The following is an 18050-nucleotide window of genomic DNA, read 5'->3' on the forward strand; positions in this document are numbered from 1 at the left end:
CATGGGCCTGTGGTCCCAGCTACCCAGGAGGCTGGCTGTGGGAGGGGGGAGGATCACTTGAGCCCAGAGGGTCCAGGCCACAGTGAGTTATAATTGCACCACTTCATTCCAGCCTGGGCAACAGAGCAAGATCCTGTCTCATTTTGCGGGGAGAAAATGACAGAAGTGCTCCAAAGTCACACCGCAGCCCTCACTCTGCCTTGCCAGTGCCCCACTCACCTGCAGCATGACACAGAGGACTCCACAAGTCCCCGGGGCCACGGGGCTGGGGGGCAACAGGATTTCCAGGCCCTGAGAGGGCCAGACACCGGGCCTGAGACACCACCTTGGAGGGGACCCTCGGCTTTGTGGCCCTGATCCCTGGGAAAGGCAGCAAAGAGTGCAGGTATCTTGGTGAGAGCGCCTGGCCTACACCAGAGACCACTCTGCAGCCAGAGAGCTGGCACGGCCTCCCTGGGCCTCAGTTCCCTCGTCTGGAATGTGGGATCATGATGTACCTACCTCACACACGGGTGGAGTGCGGAGGAAGTGGGAAGATCCATGGAAAGTGCTTCTTCAGCACAGGGTCCAGAAAATCGAAGGCACTCAGGAAACACTACCTAACAGTATTGATTATGATTTTATTACCCATGTTAATTTATATACTTATATTGATAAACATTATCTAGTTAATATACACTTATTGTATTTAGCATTTGTCTTTATGAATGTGCAGGGAGGCCCAAGCTGTTATTGTTCAGCTGGACCCGCTAAGTTCCTCTTATCAGATCTGTGCCCCCATTTCCCAGCATTTGGGCTGCACAGCGTCCTCTCCTTGTTGTGGGGAAAAGAAAAAGAGATCAGACTGTTACTGTGTCTATATAGAAAGAAGTAGACGTAAGAGACTCCATTTTGTTCTGTATTTGAGATGCTGTTAATCTGTGACCCTACCCCCAACCCTGTCCTTGCAAGAGACATGTGCTTTGGTGACTCAAGGTTTAACGGACTTTGGGCTGTGCAGGATGTGCTTTGTTAAACAAGTGCCTGAAGGCAGCTTGCTGGTTAAAAGTCATCACCATTCTCTTAATCTCAAGTACCCAGGGACACATACACTGGTGAAGTTTGCAGGGACCTCTGCCTAGGAAAGCTAGGTATTGTCCAAGGTTGCTCCCCCATGTGATAGTCTGAAACATGGCCTCGTGGGAAGGGAAAGACCTGATCGTCCCCCGGCCTGACACCCGTGAAGGGTCTGTGCTGAGGAGGACTAGTGTAAGAGGAAAGAAGGCCTCTTGGCAGTTGAGATAGAGAAAAGCATCTGTCTCCTGCCCGTCCCTAGGCAATGCAATATCTTGGTGTAAAACCCGATTGTATGTTCTATGTACTAAGAAAGGAGAAAACTGCCTTAGGGCTGAAGGTGGGACGTGCTAGTGCTAGCAGCAATACAGCTCTTTATGCACTAGAAGGTTTATGGAGATGTTTGCATATGCAAATCAAGGCACAGCATTTTTCCTTAAACTTACTCATGTCACAGAGATCTTTATTCATATGTCTTTCTGCTGACCTTCTCCCTACTATGATCCTATAGTCCTGCCACTTCCCCTTTTCTGAGATGGTAAAGATAATGATCAATAAATACTGAGGGAACTCAGAGACCGGTGGGTGCCGGCCGGGTCCTCTGTATGCTGAACGCCAGTCCTCTGGGCCCACTTTTTCTTTCTCTACACTTTGTCTCTGTGTCTCATTTCTTTTCTGAAGTCTCTCGTTCCACGTAACGAGAAACGCCCACAGGTTTCGAGGGGCAGGCCACCCCTTCACTTGTGGCTCACACTTGGAAGGAACTGCTTCTCCCACACAGGCAGAGAGCAGGAATGCCTGGGAGTCTATCCCTCCTCCCCTGCCCCAGGTGTTTTCAGCTAATGCCTGACCAGGGCAGAAGTCTTGGGTCCAGGCTCCCTTGCCTGGAGCTCCCTGCAGGGTCCGGCTGAGGCTGGGCCTCTCCTGAAATCACATCTGGCTCAAATGATTTCCCTTCCCTGTCCTACTCCCCTTCTCCTCTCCCTTGCCATGACCTCAGGAGGCTTCCTTAATAAACCACGTGCACACAAATACTTGTCTCGGGGCCTGCTTCTGGAACCTGCCTAAGACTCATGAACAAACTGCCCCCGCAGAGCTTGAGACCATCTGACACCGCCAGGTAATGGAACGTTTCCTTATGTCAGAGAGCACAGGAGGGGGACAGGCTGTCACGTGTGCCTGTAGCTCCTAGGGAAAGGCCTGTGCACCCTTCCCAAGCATTCACAGCTTATCTAGAATGAAGGAGAAGTGCCAGTCACAGTAGTGAATCCCCCATGGAAAGAACTTGGTTCCAGAAATCTTGCTTACTTGCTTTGAGCGACTGCTAAGTTAGAGAGTTCCTTGTTCCTCAATATCCCAGACAAGGGAAGGAAAACTGGGATTGAATGCCGAGCAAGAGCCTGCTCAGTGCCTGCCCAGTGTCCATGCTTGGCTTCTCTTAGTAACAGACTCTGAGTTGATTCAAGGTGGCTGGGTGAGCAGCCAGGAGACACCCTTTTCCAGCTTCTCTAGCAAATACAGATGGCTGGCGAGGCGCAAGCAGAAGCTGCTGGCCAGGACTTTCAGGAAGGCTCCAAAAAGGCCAATGCATGTGGAAAAAAACCCAGTATGTGCCTTTTTATCCTTTGTTCTTCTTTTCCCTGCCTAGAACATACACATGATAGCTGGCACTCCAGGCACCATATGGGAACCTTCAGGGTAGAAGCCAAACCCTAAAGATGGCAGAGCAGAAAGACAGAGTAATTATGGGGTCCTGATGACTGTCTAGAACTGCCATACATGTTCTAGAAGGCGCTGACTTCTTTGACCTGAGACAATAAGCCTGTTTTATTGAAGCCACTATTTTCCAGGTCTCTACTACTTGCAGCTGGATACAACTCCTAAGTGGTAGAGATGTCACTGAAGGTCTACCGTCTTTTTTCTCAGTGAAATGAGAAGACTCTTCCCAGCCCATTTCCTCACAGGGCCACCTGCTCCCACTCACAGCTGGATACAACTCCTAAGTGGTAGAGATGTCACTGAAGGTCTACCGTCTTTTTTCTCAGAGAAATGAGAAGACTCTTCCCAGCCCATTTCCTAACAGGGCCACCTGCTCCCACTCACAGAGACTTGATTGCAAGGGAAAAGGACCCTTTTGCGTGACTGAGAAAGCCACCCTGCCCTGGGGTCCAGACCTGCTTAAGACAATTGGAGAATTCTACCTGCCGGCACAGGGGCAGAGTTGGGACAGGCAGCACCTGGCAGTTCTCAGTACTGCACGGAATAGGGAGAAAAGAGAGGGGAGCACTCTGGCCAGTCTCTCCCTGTGGGGGTCCAAAATCTCCATTGAATTACAGTGAAAATCAGGCCAGGTGAGGTGGCTCACACCTGTAATCCTAGCACTTTCTCCCTAGGAGTTTGAGGCTGCAGTGAGCTATGATCGTGCCATTGCACTCCCAGCTATTGATGGCACCTGGGGAGGGATGGACCCCTCATGTTGGCAGATCCTAGAACACAGTTCCTGGAGGTGCTTGGCACATCCCTCCATGGTTGTCCCTAAGTGGTTCTGTGGTCAGCGTGGGACAATACACGGCAAGACTTGGTGCTCCCTGCACGTGAATCGGCTGTGAAAAGGGGACTTCACCATACACAGAAAAATGGCCATCACCGTGGTAGTGTGAGGAGCTGTGGCAGGTGTGGGATGGCGGGGAGGGTTAAACCCCTCCCACAGCCACATCAGGAGTGGCTCCTGGGCTTTCACTCAAAAGGCTCCGCTTGTCTGTGTGTCCTTCTGCAGACTCGGCAGAAGCTGGGGCCTGGGAAGTCATAGGGCACTGGCATCTGTGATGCACCTGGCACAAAGACATGTGTTTCCCACACAGTGGGTGGTCTTCACAGGCTTTCCCTAAGTTGGCTGTTGCCACTGGAATCCCCGTGTAAATCAGGTTTCTTTTAGTTGCAAGTAAGAAAACCAACTAAAATTCATCCTGAGAGAGAGAAAGAGAGGGAGATTTGTTGGCTCAGTATCTTAGCTTGGGTTCCCCAAAAGTCACATATTTGGGAGGTGGTCCCGGAAAGCGTTGACCACTTTGTATGTGGTAGGCATTCAGCACAAGTGGGCGTGGGGAAGCAGTAGAGGGGCAGGAAGAAAGCCAGGTAAGGGTGCCACGGTGAGCAGGTGCCCATTGTGGGCACCGGGGTTAAGTCCCACCAGGGAGCATCACAAGCCCCAGTCCATCTGCACCCAGATGTCGAGGAAGCTGGGGCTGGCTGCACTCACCCACCCAGTGGCCGAGGGTCACTCTGGGGCACTTACTTTCTGGCACTAGCAGCCTGCCTCCCACAGGTGCAGGTCCCACCAGGGAGGTCCACAGGTAACTTCTGTGAAGGCCAAGGGGACATGGCCAGGGACCAACAGCATCTGCCTGACCCAGTTCATAGGAAAGTGAGCCAAACTCGGGCCCCCAGGTGCTGTTGTTGGCCATCCCTCTCTCCACACCTTCCCTCAGCCTTCCCATGCTCAGGTGTTGCCATGCAGTTGTCCTTCAAACCCTCTCCACTCCTAACAACCCCTTGAAAAGAGCTGCTCTTGCTATTGCAGCAGAAGTCCCAGAAGTGGGCTACTTGGTCCACATGTGGCCACAGGTCCTTTCTTGAACCACTCACTGGGGCTCTGTGGTGTTACCTGCTTCAAACACCCACGTACTTTGCCACGTGCTGAGGCCTCAGTGGGGATGAAGTCAGCCCCCACAGGCTGTACGGACCCATTATGCAGGTGCAGATGCTTCTCAGGAAAGCTCAGGATGCCAAGTGGGCAAAAGTGCAAAGACTTTTTAGCCCATATGACTAATGGGAAGACTGAGGCTCACAGAGGGAGGGTGACTTGCTCAGTCACACAGCTGGTGAACAAGGAGCTGAAGTTCAAACTCAGGTCTGGCAACAAAGCCCACACTAAAACATATTTGGGGTGTACGTGATGACAGACGAGCTTCATTAAAGTTTTTCTTTTTTCTTTTTCTTTCTTTTTTTTTTTTTGAGACAGAGTTTCGCTTTGTCACCCAGGCTGGAGTGCAGTGGCGCAATCTTGGCTCACTGCAGACTTCGCCTCCTGGGTTTAAGTGATTTTCCTGCCTCAGTCTCCCGAGTAGCTGGGACTACGGGTGCCCACCACCACACCCGGCTATTTTTTGTATTTTTAGTAGAGACGAGGTTTCACCATGTTGGTCAGGTTGGTCTTGAACTCCTGACCTCAAATGATCCACCTGCCTCAGCCTCCCAAAGTGCTAAGATTACAGGTGTGATCCAGCACCCAGACAAAAATTTTTCTTTTCTTTTTTTTTTGTTTAAACCAAACACTGTGAGCATCCCCCTAACATCCCTGACCCCCAAGTCTTGGTCCTTTCCCCAGGGAAGACAGCTGCTCACGTAATACCTTTGGGAGAATTAGAAAAAGGCTCCTGTGCTGGGTGGACTCAGCCCTGCAGGCACCCGACTGGAGAATGCAGCACGGGCTGGACAGACCCCACTCTCCCCTGTGGCAGGGCAACTTTGTAACTTTGTGCCATACACAGCCTGACCAACTGTACAGGGCAACTTTGTAACTTTGTGCCATGCACAGCCTGACCAACTGTACAAGGAGGCCCTGCCTCCCCTGCTTTCACCGGCAACGATGACTTTCATCATTCTGACACATGTACTTTCACCCCTTTTCTAAACCTTTACTTTCCTCTCTATTAATCCGTGGAGAATATATAGGAGAGTTTTCTGTTTAAATGCACAGGTGGCATCATGCTCTACTTAGCCTATGACTTGGCTTTGCTCATTCAACAGCCTCTTTCCAGGAAGGCCACATAGGTCTACTCACTGCAGACACCACACAGTTTTCCATACTGTGAACAATTCAAACAGAAATTTGAATTGTTACCAGTTTCTCAGCATCACACACAATGCTGAGATGAAAAGTCTTATGCAGGTATCTTTACACACCTGAGCAAACATTTCTACAGGAATAACTCCCCCCGCGGGATTCTTGGATCAAAGGGAAGCACACATGATTATTCTAGAAGTTGACAGGCATTGCTCAATTGACACCCTCCCCCACAGGGCTCTTTCCCTTGGCAATACCAGGTCCTTGTTTTTAAATCTGTGCCGACCCGATGGGCAGAGAGTAGCATCTTGTCATGTTGTCTCCTGCCCATTTGATCCAGGATTTCGTGGACCGTGGGTTTGGCAGCTGCTGGCACTTCTTCTTCTGCACATTCCCTCTTTGTGTCCTTTTCCAGATTGCTATTTCTTTGGGGCTTTTTTCTTTTCTTTTTTTTTTTTTTTTTTTTGAGGCGGAGTCTCGCTCTGTCGCCCGGACTGGAGTGCAGTGGCCGGATCTCAGTTCACTGCAAGCTCCGCCTCCCGGGTTTGCGCCATTCTCCCGCCTCAGCCTCCCGAGTAGCTGGGACTACAGGCGCCCGCCACCTCGCCCAGCTAGTTTTTGTATTTTTAGTAGAGACGGGGTTTCACTGTGTTAGCCAGGATGGTCTCGATCTCCTGACCTCGTGATCCGCCCGTCTCGGCCTCCCAAAGTGCTGGGATTACAGGCTTGAGCCACCGCGCCCGGCCGGGGCTTTTTTCTTAGTGATTTGCAGGGTGCTTTAAAATAAAATCCTCTGTCTGCCATGGTCTGCAGGTGACAAATATTTCTTCTCAGCTAATTGTTTTACTTTCAGCCGTGTTGGTGGGGACTTTTGATTGTTTTTGTGATTGGTCTTTGGAAGTTGCTTATGTTTGTGTAATCAGATTTGTCATTCTTTTCCTTTGTCATTTCAGGGTTTGTCTTAGGAATTCTTCCCTCTTCAACCTGTTCCTCCGCCTCCCTCCACAGACTGGCCGGCGTTCTCTCTAGATCTGCCTCTCCCTCCATGCCGTACTCTTGGGCCCTTTGTGGTGAAGCCAGGTGACCGTCTTCCTGCCCCTGCCCCTGAAGGAGAAAGCTCCAAGACCTGCTGTGTTCACAGCCCCTTCCTGGAGCCCCACCTCCACGTGTCCACCTACCTCCTCGACATGCCTGAGCCCCTGTTGCTTTCCTCTCGCAGCAGTCTCAGGTGCAGAGCCTGGGGACTGTGACTTGACACTGATGTCCTCCTTTTTTTTTTTAGATGGAGTTTCGGTCTTATTGCCCTAGCTGTAGTGCAAAGGTGAGATCAGCTCACTGTAACCTCTGCCTCCAGGGTACAAGCAATTCTCCTGCCTTGGCCTCCCAAAGTACTGGGATTACAGACGTGAGCCACCATGTCCAGCCATGAAGCCATGATGCCCATTTTTTTCTTTTCTTTTTTTTTTTTTTTGCGATGGAGTCTTGCTCTGTTGCCCAGGCTAGAGTGAAATGGTGCAGTCTCAGTTCACTGCAACTTCTGCCTCCCGGGTTCAAGCGATTCTCCTGCCTCAGCCTCCTGAGTAGCTGGGACTACAGGCACATGCCACCACACCAGGCTAATTTTTGTATTTTTAGTAGAGACAGTGTTTCACTATGTTGGCCAGGCTGGTCTGGAACTCTTGATCTCGTGATCCACCCACCTCAGCCTCCTAAAGTGCTGGGATTACAGGTATGAGCCATTGCGCCCCACCCCAATGCCCTTCCTAAGTGCAATCAGCACACCTGCTGCTCACCACCCCCGGCCAGGCCAGGTCACAGCCAGGTCCAGCCCTGGATTTGTGGTTGTTATTTCTGCGGAACAGATCATCCAGGCATCTCTGTCTTGTCTCTGGCTCCCCCCAACTCCGGGGCTACTGCTGCTGACGTCTCCTTCCTGCCTATATCAGACCCAGCTCCCCCATGTTCATCTCTGGGGCCCGAGTCACCTGCTGCTCCCACTGGCCCATCCACTGCCCGTTATCAAGCTGCACACGGCTCATTGACCTACAGTCACATTTGTCATACGTCCTTGCAGACCATGAGTCCAGAGAAGCACGTGATGCAACCTCCCACACCTGACTCTTTTACAAACCAGCAGGCCACTGGGAGGCTGCTCTCCTTGCCTCTGGGGCAGTAGCAAGGGAAGCAGGGAGAATGAACAGCCTCCAAAACACTACTCAGATAGAGCCACCTTGGGGGAACAAAGGGTCACCATCAACAAAACCCATTTAGCCCAATTAGCCTCCTGCCCAGCAAATTGGAGAGGCATGCTCTGCCCTCAGCCAGTGTCCCAGGGCCCTGGCTCAGCTTGCAGGGAGCCACTCTCCAGGTGAGGCTCAGGTTTGGGGGCTCTCTGTGTGCCCCATCTGCTCCAGCATGCTCTCCTCAGATGGGCCTCCTCTGTTCTCTGGTCTGCGCTCCCTGCTAGGAGTCCAGTCCTCAAAGGTGGGAGGGTCCAGAGAAGAAAAGGGCCAAATGGAGGAAGAGGACCCTGGGAACCCATGGGTGCTGCAGAGCTGGGGAGGTAACGTGTCCAGCCCAGCTCTACTCCTCTCTGCCAGTTCCCGAAGCCCGAAGGAGGCAGCCCACTTTTCCCATCTTTTCAGAGAAGTATTGAGTCCAACAGGCTGGGGTTCAAATCCCAGCCTCACTGCTTTCCTGTAACCCTGGACAATTTTATTCTCCTTTCTTAGACTCTGTTTCCTCCTCTGGAAAGGGGGGGCTGTCTGAGAACTGAACCTGAGAAGGCGCAGGAAGGGCTTCCTGTGGCTTTTGCAAAGAGTTCCACAAACACTCACTCTCCTTCATCCGAGCAGCAATCCTCGCTAGGCCTCAGGTGCAGGGGGTAGCCGGGAACAAAAAACCATCCTTGCCCTTTTGCAGCTTACAATCTAGTGATTCTCATCATCAGTACATGTGGCCCAAGGCCCTGGTTGACTTGTAGGCTGTGGCGTCAAATATGAGCCTCCGGGTGGTATGGAAAATCCGGGAAACAAGTGGAAAGGGCAGCTATTCGAACCCTGCGAGGGTGCCGGGGCCATCAGGTTACAAGTGGCAGCACAGGTGAACTCAGGCCTTCTCACCTGGGGCTTGTCAGATAGTCAGGACAGGAGGCACCCAGATTCCTCCAAGGAGCCACAGGGCTGGCCAGGCCTGGAGGAGAACAGAGTGTCAAAGTTCATGGGACCCAGTCTCTCGCCCCTTCAGGAGCTGATGTCCCTGCAGGGCCCCCAAAAGCACAGCTGAGTTTCTCCCACTTTCTCTGCATCTCCTTCTACCTTTAACTTCCTCTGAAGGTGGCCTTTGTTTTTCCTGCCCATCGTTGGTGGTTCTCAAATGTCATTCCTACCCCACAGAGAAAAGGGTGCCAAGTGGCCGACCATTCAGCATGAGGGTCCCCTGCAGCAGCTCACTCAGGCCAGAGCCCTCCCAGGATGCTGATCCCATGAATGGACGGAGGTTCCTGCCTGCCTAGTCACTGTGGCCCTAGTAGTGAGGGGAAGTCAAGGAGCACAGGCGGGATTTGTGCAAAAGATCTGGCCCGTGACTCCTTCCTCGGTAGGGGCTGTAGGCTTCCAATCTTCCCAAGATTCCCTATGCAGAGTCAGGGCCTAAGCCTTGGACCCTTTGGTCATCCAGGTCCCTCCAAGGCCCTGGGCCTGCCAAGACCTCTAGCCTTGAAGCACTTGGTCCCCAGCTTATGTAAAACTTGGCATGAGAGAGAAACTCAACCACAGCGGGCGAAGACTGCCACCTCTTTCCAGCCTGTCTTTCCTCCACCACACTTCGGGGAGGTGAGGGTTCTCAGACTTGATCATCAGGGGGTGTTCAGGCACCTCCTTGCATAGGAAAGTTGTTGCTCGTCACACCAGCATGGGCTTGGCTTCCAGGAGCCCTTCCTCCTCCTGGGCTGACTCACCTGCTTGGTGCCAGGACACGGGAGATTCAGGGCCAGGGGCGGGGTCCTGCGGTTGTGGGCTGCAGGTAGATGGTGAAGGCAAATCGGAGTTGAAATGTATACAGGCTCTCTAGGACACAGTGCAAATATACCGGAAATCCGCCCACCGATTCCAACACCTGACCAAGATCCCTGGATGCAGAGCAGGCAGGCTTTGCCCGTAGCCATGGAGAAACCAAACCAGTGGGAGGTTCCCTTCCCATCTCTGCAGACGTGCTGTTCCCAGGAGCTCTGCCTACCTTGAATGCCCCATTTCTAGCTCTAGGATTTGCATCTGAGAGTGGGATGTGTGTTTATGAAGGGAAGACCACGGAAAAGAATTTTTTGGGAAAATAAATGATCTTCCCTCTTGGCCTGCTTTGACAATGCAGATTTTCCTTGCACTTGGAGCTTTCCTTCTCTAGGCTATTTTCAGTATAACAGTATAACAGTATAACAGTGGATGTGAGTTTGGCCTTGGAGCCAGACTACCTGGCTTCAAAGTCACTTGCCACAACCTAAGGCAAGCCGTGGAGCTCTAGGTCCCTCACCTGTGAAACGGGAAGGACCACGGTGCCCACGTTGCATCATACACTTGCATATGCAGGCACAACCTACTTGCAAAAAGCAAAGAGCAGGGTGAGGGAGCAGCTATCTTGGTCACGTTCCCCAGAAGCAGAGCCTGATTTGTATGGCAGTGACTGATGAAGGACAGGCACCCAAGGAGAGCGGTAAGGGAACGGGGGTAGAAGACAGAGAGGGGAGAAGCCATGCAAGGCTGAGACCCCAGGCAAAATCCTACAGAAGCAGTTCCCTCAGGGGACTGTGGAGTGGCGTCACATCTCTGTTTCCCAGCCTGAGCTAAGGATACACGTGTCAGTCATTAGTGAAGGGCCATCGCGGCAGGGGGACAGTTCCAGCTCTCTGCAGAAAGGGCCAAGGGACTCCAATAGCCTGATAACAGTCTTACTGCAGAGTCATAGGTGTGGACAGTTGGAAACCAAGGCCACTCAGGCCAGGAAAGGGGCACATGGGAAGGTGCGAGGGGTCATGCTTCTGTGACCTGCCGGTGGAGAGTGGACAGTAGCCACACAAGACAAAGGTGAGCGTTCTGAATCCAGAGACCAGAAATGGAGGCTTTCACAAATATGCATGCACCATGCTTTTTCATGGGATAGTCTATCTGGAAGATCATTCCAGGCTGCAGTGTGTAAAGCTACCTCATTCCTCTTTTTCACAGTTGCAAAGTTCACTGAGTGGCTACATTATTGTAGAGCTCACCAACCTCTACTGATGGCTATTTAGATTCTTTCCAATCTTGCTATTACAAGAAAAACATACCACAATAAATATCCCTGTACTAGGGCCATCAGCACATTTGCAAGTGTCCTTGTAAATCTCTAGGAGTAAGTTTTCAGATCAAAAGGCATGTGCTTTAAAAAAAAAATGTTGATAGTGGCTGTACCAGTTTATACTCCAACCAGTAACGTACGAGAGAGCGTGTCTCCCACACCCACACCAACACAGTGTTATCACAGTTTTGAATGATTGCCAATGTGATAAGTGAAAAATGGTCTTGAACTATAGTTTCCATTTGCACTTCTTTGGTTGTAAATAAGGGTAAACATTGTTTATAAGCTCAAGAGCCATTTCTACTTCCTGCTCTGTGAACTATCTGTTCATGTCTATACTCTTGGGCGTTTTTTCCATTTCATTTTTTCTATTGCAGTTTCATTTGTCTTATTGACTGATAGGAACTCTTTATATATTAAGGAAATTTGGATCTTGAGTAAAGTGACTTGAGGATGGAAGCAGAGGGAATTCATTCATCTAAGGGCTTCCTATTAGTTTGGCTACCTAAATTTCATATCCAAACCAGTCCTTTCCAGTATGTGGTTTTTTACTTCTTCTTTTGGTTCTGTGAGCTAACCTATAACCTCCTGGCACATTCCTTGCTTGCTTTGCCTTGGCTGGACTTAGCCAGAGTTGATTTTGGTGGTGTAAGGAGTCTTGATGTATCCACTCTCCCTCACCAGGTTGAGTTTCCAAAGAGAAGGGTCTGAGTTTATGTCCCCATCTTCCAGCTGAGATTCCCTGCTTTTCTCTGTGGGTTTCTCAACTTCCAGGTCCAGGCAACTAGTGACCTTCCTAACCAGCTCACTTAGGGGCGTTTGCAGCCTCCTCTGCCCTGTCCTTGTGTCTAGGTCAGAGGTCCTGCTTTCTTCACTTGGAAGGTGATGTTGCTGATTGATTTAAGAGCTTGTTGGCCAGGTGCGGTGGCTCACACCTGTAATCCCAGCGCTTTGGAAGACCGAGCAGGCTGATCACCAGGTCAGGAGATCGAGACCATCCTGGCTAACACGATAAAACCCTGTATCTACTAAAAATACAAAAAAATTATCCAGGCATAGTGGCAGGTGCCTGTAGTACCAGCTACTTGGGAGGCCAAGGCTGAAGAATGGCGTGAACCTGGGAGGCGGAGCTTGCAGTGAGCTGAGATGGCACCACTGCACTCCAGCCTGGGCGACAGAGTGAGACTCCACCTCAAAAAAAAAAAAAAAAAAAAAAAAGGCCGGGCGTGGTGGCTCAAGCCTGTAATCCCAGCACTTTGGGAGGCCGAGACGGGCAGATCACGAGGTCAGGAGATCAAGACCATCCTGACTAACCCAGTGAAACCCTGTCTCTACTAAAAAAAAATACAAAAAACTAGCCGGGTGAGGTGGCAGGCGCCTGTAGTCCCAGCTACTTGGGAGGCTGAGGCAGGAGAATGGCGTAAACCTGGAGGCGGAGCTTGCAGTGAGCTGAGATCCGGCCACTGCACTCCAGCGTGGGCGACAGAGCGAGACTCCGTCTCAAAAAAAAAAAAAAAAAAATAGCTTGTTTGGGCTCTCAGCTCTGGGAGTGTAGGAAGCGGATCTCCCTTGATAATTGTGTCCCAGAGCTTCAAAGGTGAGGGCCAGCAGGGCCCTTGGGGATCTTGGAGACCAACCACCACAGTGGACAGAGGAGATGGCGCAGGTCACACACTGTGTTGGGGGACACCTGTAGACCCAGGACCCTTTCTGAATCACTGTTGACGGCCCGTTCATTCTTTTGGCAAGCACTCCTCAGTGGCTGGATTCCCCAACTTACAGGCAGGGCTGTGCCATAGGGGGCACCGACTCCACATGCAAAGGCAACCATAACTGCCCTGCAAGCCAAGGACAGAGGAGCCTGTTTGGGGAAGTGGGGAGGTGGCTTGGAGGGGGTGGTCTGGAAACCTTAGCTTGTGTTGGGGCATGGCAAGTGCAAAGACCTTGAGGCAGGTGAGAATGAGCATTTTGAGCATAGAGGCCACAGGGAGAGGGTCCCACTTGCAGGGGTGTCAGTCAGAGAAACTGTCCTCCAACCAAGACCACATAACCAAGACCTGGCAGAAATGGAAACAACGGGCAAAGAGCCTTATACGCAGGGGAAGTGGCCCAGGGAAGGCCGTGCAGTTGGAAGGAGCCGCACAGCTGCAAGACAGTGTGGCTCCAGACTGGCGGGGACAGACAGAGTGAGCCAAAGCAGTCAGGCAGGATAGGGTGGACACAGATAGGATCCCTCACAGGGTGGAGGGGGTCAGCTTTCCTCAGGCACCTCACTCAGCTGCCCTTGTCCATCTGGACAGATACCCCTCCGGGTGTGGCCATCGGGAAGGAATCCTGCTCCATCGCTGACAATGAGCTGCGTTATTTGGAGAGGCGGACCCAGTCCCTACAGCTGGTGTAAGCCCCGGGTGTAGCAGGTGCACTCTTGAGGAAGGGCTGCCAGCCCAGTGATGGGTGGAGCCACGTGCTTACCAAAGCTGGGTCTACCCAGTGTGGCCCGGCTGAGGCCACCATATGCATGGTTTTCAGCTATGCCTCATTCACTTGCTGTGTGAATCTGGGCTGCAGGGCCCGCTGCTCTGTGCCACAGGCCAGTGCCCTGCAGTGCAATTGTATCTGAGGACCTAAGGTGGCCAGGGAAGCCCCAGATGGGACTTGGCAGGGGAAGCAGGGCCTGTGGATGGATGGAGAGCTGTCATGTGGAAAGGCAGTGTGTCTCCAGGCCCTGGCCCAGCCTCCAACCATCCCAAGTCCCCTCCAGGCCTCTCCAGACCCGGGCCACCACATGCTGGCTGTGCCATTTGGGTGAGTGACCTCACCTCTCCAAGCCTCAAAATCCTGATCCCCATTGAGAGGGTGCAGTGAGAGGGTGAGTCTGAGCCCACTGGGGCCTGGCAGGCACCTGCCCACACTGACCCCAGACATCTGCTCATTCCAGAAACCTCCTGGGAATGTCCACCATGTGCCAGGCACAGCGTCAGACAGGAGGGGACACAGAGAAGCAAGATCAACAACCACCCTGCCCTTGTGGAGCTGGCGTTCTAGTACAGGAGACAAAACAAGGTGCTTCTGAGGAGGAAGCCGTGCTCATCGGGCAATCTGCATCACTGCTCAGTAGGAGACTTTGGAGAGAGATGGAGGAGACACCTGGGGTCTTGGCAGAGGGAACTGCAGCTGCAAAGGTCCTGAGGGGGAATGAGCGCCCAGCATTTGAGGAGCAGAGCTGGCCTCTCAGTGCTCACCCTAGGGAGCAGGTTTTCCACCTTATTCTTAGTACCCTAAGAGATCCCCTCCACTGCAAATGAACGAGGATGGCATTGGCCCTTTTATATAGGGGAAGTTCTTCCTAAGAGAAAACCAAAGTCCCTCCAGTTGCAACTGAAACTGAGCCTTCTCTTTTAGTCACGCTCACCCCCCAGACCCAGAGCCAGCTGGTTCCTCCTGCCTCCTGCTCACAGTTCCAGGAAAGCATCCTGGTGGGGAAAGTCAGTGAAACACCAGGTGGCCTAAGGATCTTCCCAGGACCCCAAGGTGACTAGACAGGGCTGTGATGCAGTCAGAGGGGCAAAGTTCTGCAAAACAAACTGGACCCAGGGCACTGAGGGAAGCCTAGGTTCTGTCTGAGTGCTCTGCACAGAGATAGGAGGAAAGACAGTTGGGGGTTTTGTGAGGGAGGGGATAGGTGGGTGGTAGTAATGAGGAGTGTTCTGGTTGGTACCCAGTAACCAAGAGGAAGAAGGAGGGACAGGGGGGATCAACTTCAGGCACAGCTGGATCCAGAACCCTGAGGCCTGGGCTATGGCTGTTCCCCACCCCTCGTATCATCCAGTCTCATTCACCTTCCTCTCTGTGACAGTAGCCTCCTCCCTAGGGCTCCTTCCTTCCACTCTTGCCCCCACAAATCCATTCTCCATATATTGTCAAAGCCATGCCACTCCCCTGCTTAACCCCTCTCCCCATGGCTTCCTGACGCCCTCCACATAAAGCAGAAACTCCCTACCTAGGCCCCAGAGGCCCCCGCTGAATCCTCAACCCCACCTCGCTCTCCTCTCCCCTCGCTCCCTCTGTCCTTTCTGTCCCTTGAACACACCAAGCATATCCCCATCTGGCCAACATTGCACCTTCTGTCCCCTCCTCCTAGTATGTCACCATGTGGCCACCCCTTCTCAGCAGGACAGTCCAGATGTCGTTGTCCTCGGCCATCCAGCCCCCAGCCCCCCCCGTCCACTCCCCACACCAGCCCTGTTTGGTGGTTCCTTCTGTGATGGAAATGCTCCCCGTTCGCCATCAAACACAGCAGCCACCCCGTGCGGCTAACAAGCCCCTGAAATGTGGCTATTGTGATGGAAGAACTGAACTCTTAATTTTCTTCTTTTTTTAAAAAAAACAAAATTTCTGTAAACTGTTTGAGTGCAGAGATGTTCTTTGCAATCCCAATACAGTATAGTTTTCCAAAATGAAATGAGCAAGGAAAAAAGAAAAAGAGCTATACAAAATGTTCTCCTGAAGAAATAGGACAATCTCATCTTTCTTTAAAAACAAAACAGGCCAGGCGTGGTGGCTTACGTCTGTAATCCCAGCACTTTGGGAGGCTGAGGTGGGTGGATCACGAGGTCAGGAGTTTGAAACTAGCCTGACCAACATGGAGAAACCCCGTCGCTACTAAAAATACAAAAATTAGCTGGGAATGGTGGTGCATGCCTGTAATCCCAGCTACTCGGGAGTCTGAGGCAGGAGAATGGCTTGGACCTGGGAGAAGGAGGTTGCAGTGAGCCAAGATAGCACCATTGTACTCCAGCCTGGGCAACAACAGTGAAACTCCATCTCAAAAAACAAAAACAAAAACAAACAACAAAAAACAAAACGATCCTTTTGAATGTGTGGTGCAGGTGTAGGATTGAAGCCATGGGCTTTAGCAGTGCCATGAGCCCAGGGCTTTGCTCACAGCTAACATCACAGGCAGAGTAGCCCTCTGGCCCAAGCCATCCTTGCTGCTTTTACAGAAGCTTCCTGAACCTAAGTGATCAGTTCCCAGCTCTCCTTAAATTCCCAGTCCCCACCCTGGGCCTCTCTCCCTAACACCCTCATTGCTTTGGGAGCCCCTGAAGTGAACCCTGAAGTACTCCCTCTGTCAAATCTGGACTCAGACCTTTGCCCTTCTCTGTGTCACTAGGAAATTTCAGTCAAGAGGGTGGAAATGGGTCATTTCAGACCATGCAGCAAAGCCACTGCCAGGTAAGTTTTTTTTTTTTTTTTTTTTTTTTTCTTCAGACAGAGTCTCTCCCTGTCCCCAGGCTGGAATGCAATGACGCAATCTCTGCTCACTGCAACATCTGCCTCTTGGATTCTAGCAGTTCTCCTGCCTCAGCCTCCTGAGTGGCTGGGATTACAGGCACCTGTCACCACGTCCGGCTAATTTTTGTATTTTTAGTAGAGACGGGATTTCACCATGTTGGTCAGGCTGGTCTTGAACTCCTGACCTCAGGTGATCCACCCAGCCAGGCAAGTTTTAAGGCAAATTTTATCTCTTATTCGGTCAGAGCCAGACCTAACCTTCTTATCACTAAGCAATCCTGCCTTTGCCGGAGATGCAATTTAGGCAACTCTGGATGAAGGTGGGATGAGGAAGCCCGGGGCAGATTCCAGGAGGTCTGGGCCTGACTACAGGAATGGACTTGTGTGCTTTTGAAGGCTGTAGTCACTGGGTGTCACTTCTGGCCCAGCTGCCCCTCAGTGGTAAACAGAAAGGGGGGCAAAAAAAAACTGAGATGGCAAAACAAACCCAGGCTCCGGAAGCAACATGAGGTCGCGCAGATCCTACTAGGCAGCCTCATTACATGTAAGATAAATGCTAGGCAAAGGGGTTACTGCAGGAGGCACCTCGGATCTGATGACAGGCAGGACCTTGCATCAAAATGATTTTTCTTTAGAACAGAAGAAAGGGTGAGAAAAGAAAAGATCAAAGAAAGGGGTTCCATGAGCTTCATGAGATAGGACACAGCAGTGTTGTAAGGGAAGCAGGAAGATGGGGGCTGTAGACACAGGGTGGCAGATGGTGCATCTCATGGCTTCTTTTCTCCCTGTTGGGCTGGTGGGTTGGTAGCTGAGGCCGGAGGTCCCCTCCCCCGGGGAGCAGGCAGATGACTTTGGCAAGGGGCAGTGGGGAAGCTGGGGTTACTCCACCTGGGCGTCGCAATTGGCTCCCTCAGTCTTCTTCAGTTCCCTCTCCATTAAATCTCCCTCCACCTCCTTCTGATCACTGATCACAAACTCCTTAGCGAAATCCTGTATGACCTCCTTCACCGGGGTCTTGACATTCTTGCCAATCTACCTGATGAGGGCAAATGTGGACCTCCTGCTCATGGCATCCCCCGTGGTGACACACACGAAGGCAAGCAACCAGACCTCATCTGTACGCTGCAGGATGAAGTGCTGGTATTCTGCTCCTTACCTGACAGGGACGATGATGGAACCATCATATTTAAAAGTCACCCAGATGATGGCCAACCTGTCGTCTTGTGCTAGGTTGTAGGCCTCCCAGCAAGCCTCTTTATCAATCTTAGTGGCTATCACCATGGTGCTGCAGTGGAGACACTGCCAGGGGCGACCAAGCACGCCCCTGGCCGCGGTGGGGATGGGAGCGAGGTAGTGGTGACAGTGACCTGGTGTCTGCAAGCTCCAAGCGCAGCTGCAGCTCCACTAAACTCTTCATTTTCAATTACTCTAATTGCTTGAAACTCAAATAGCCACATGGGGCTAGTGGCCACCATTTGGACAGAGTGACTCCAGCCTTCCATGTGGTGTTGCTAGCCTTTAGCATCAT

At 51.8% G+C, this 18050-nt stretch overlaps 1 pseudogene; it reads right to left on the bottom strand.

The window, feature by feature from the left end:
* Positions 1-17401: 17401 nt before the first annotated feature.
* On the bottom strand, positions 17402-17803 carry LOC104665912 (annotated as a pseudogene).
* Between the last annotated feature and the right edge of the window lie 247 nt (positions 17804-18050).

The sequence above is a fragment of the Rhinopithecus roxellana genome, chromosome 19, assembly GCF_007565055.1.
Source record: "Rhinopithecus roxellana isolate Shanxi Qingling chromosome 19, ASM756505v1, whole genome shotgun sequence".
NCBI classification, from domain to species: Eukaryota; Metazoa; Chordata; class Mammalia; order Primates; family Cercopithecidae; genus Rhinopithecus; species Rhinopithecus roxellana.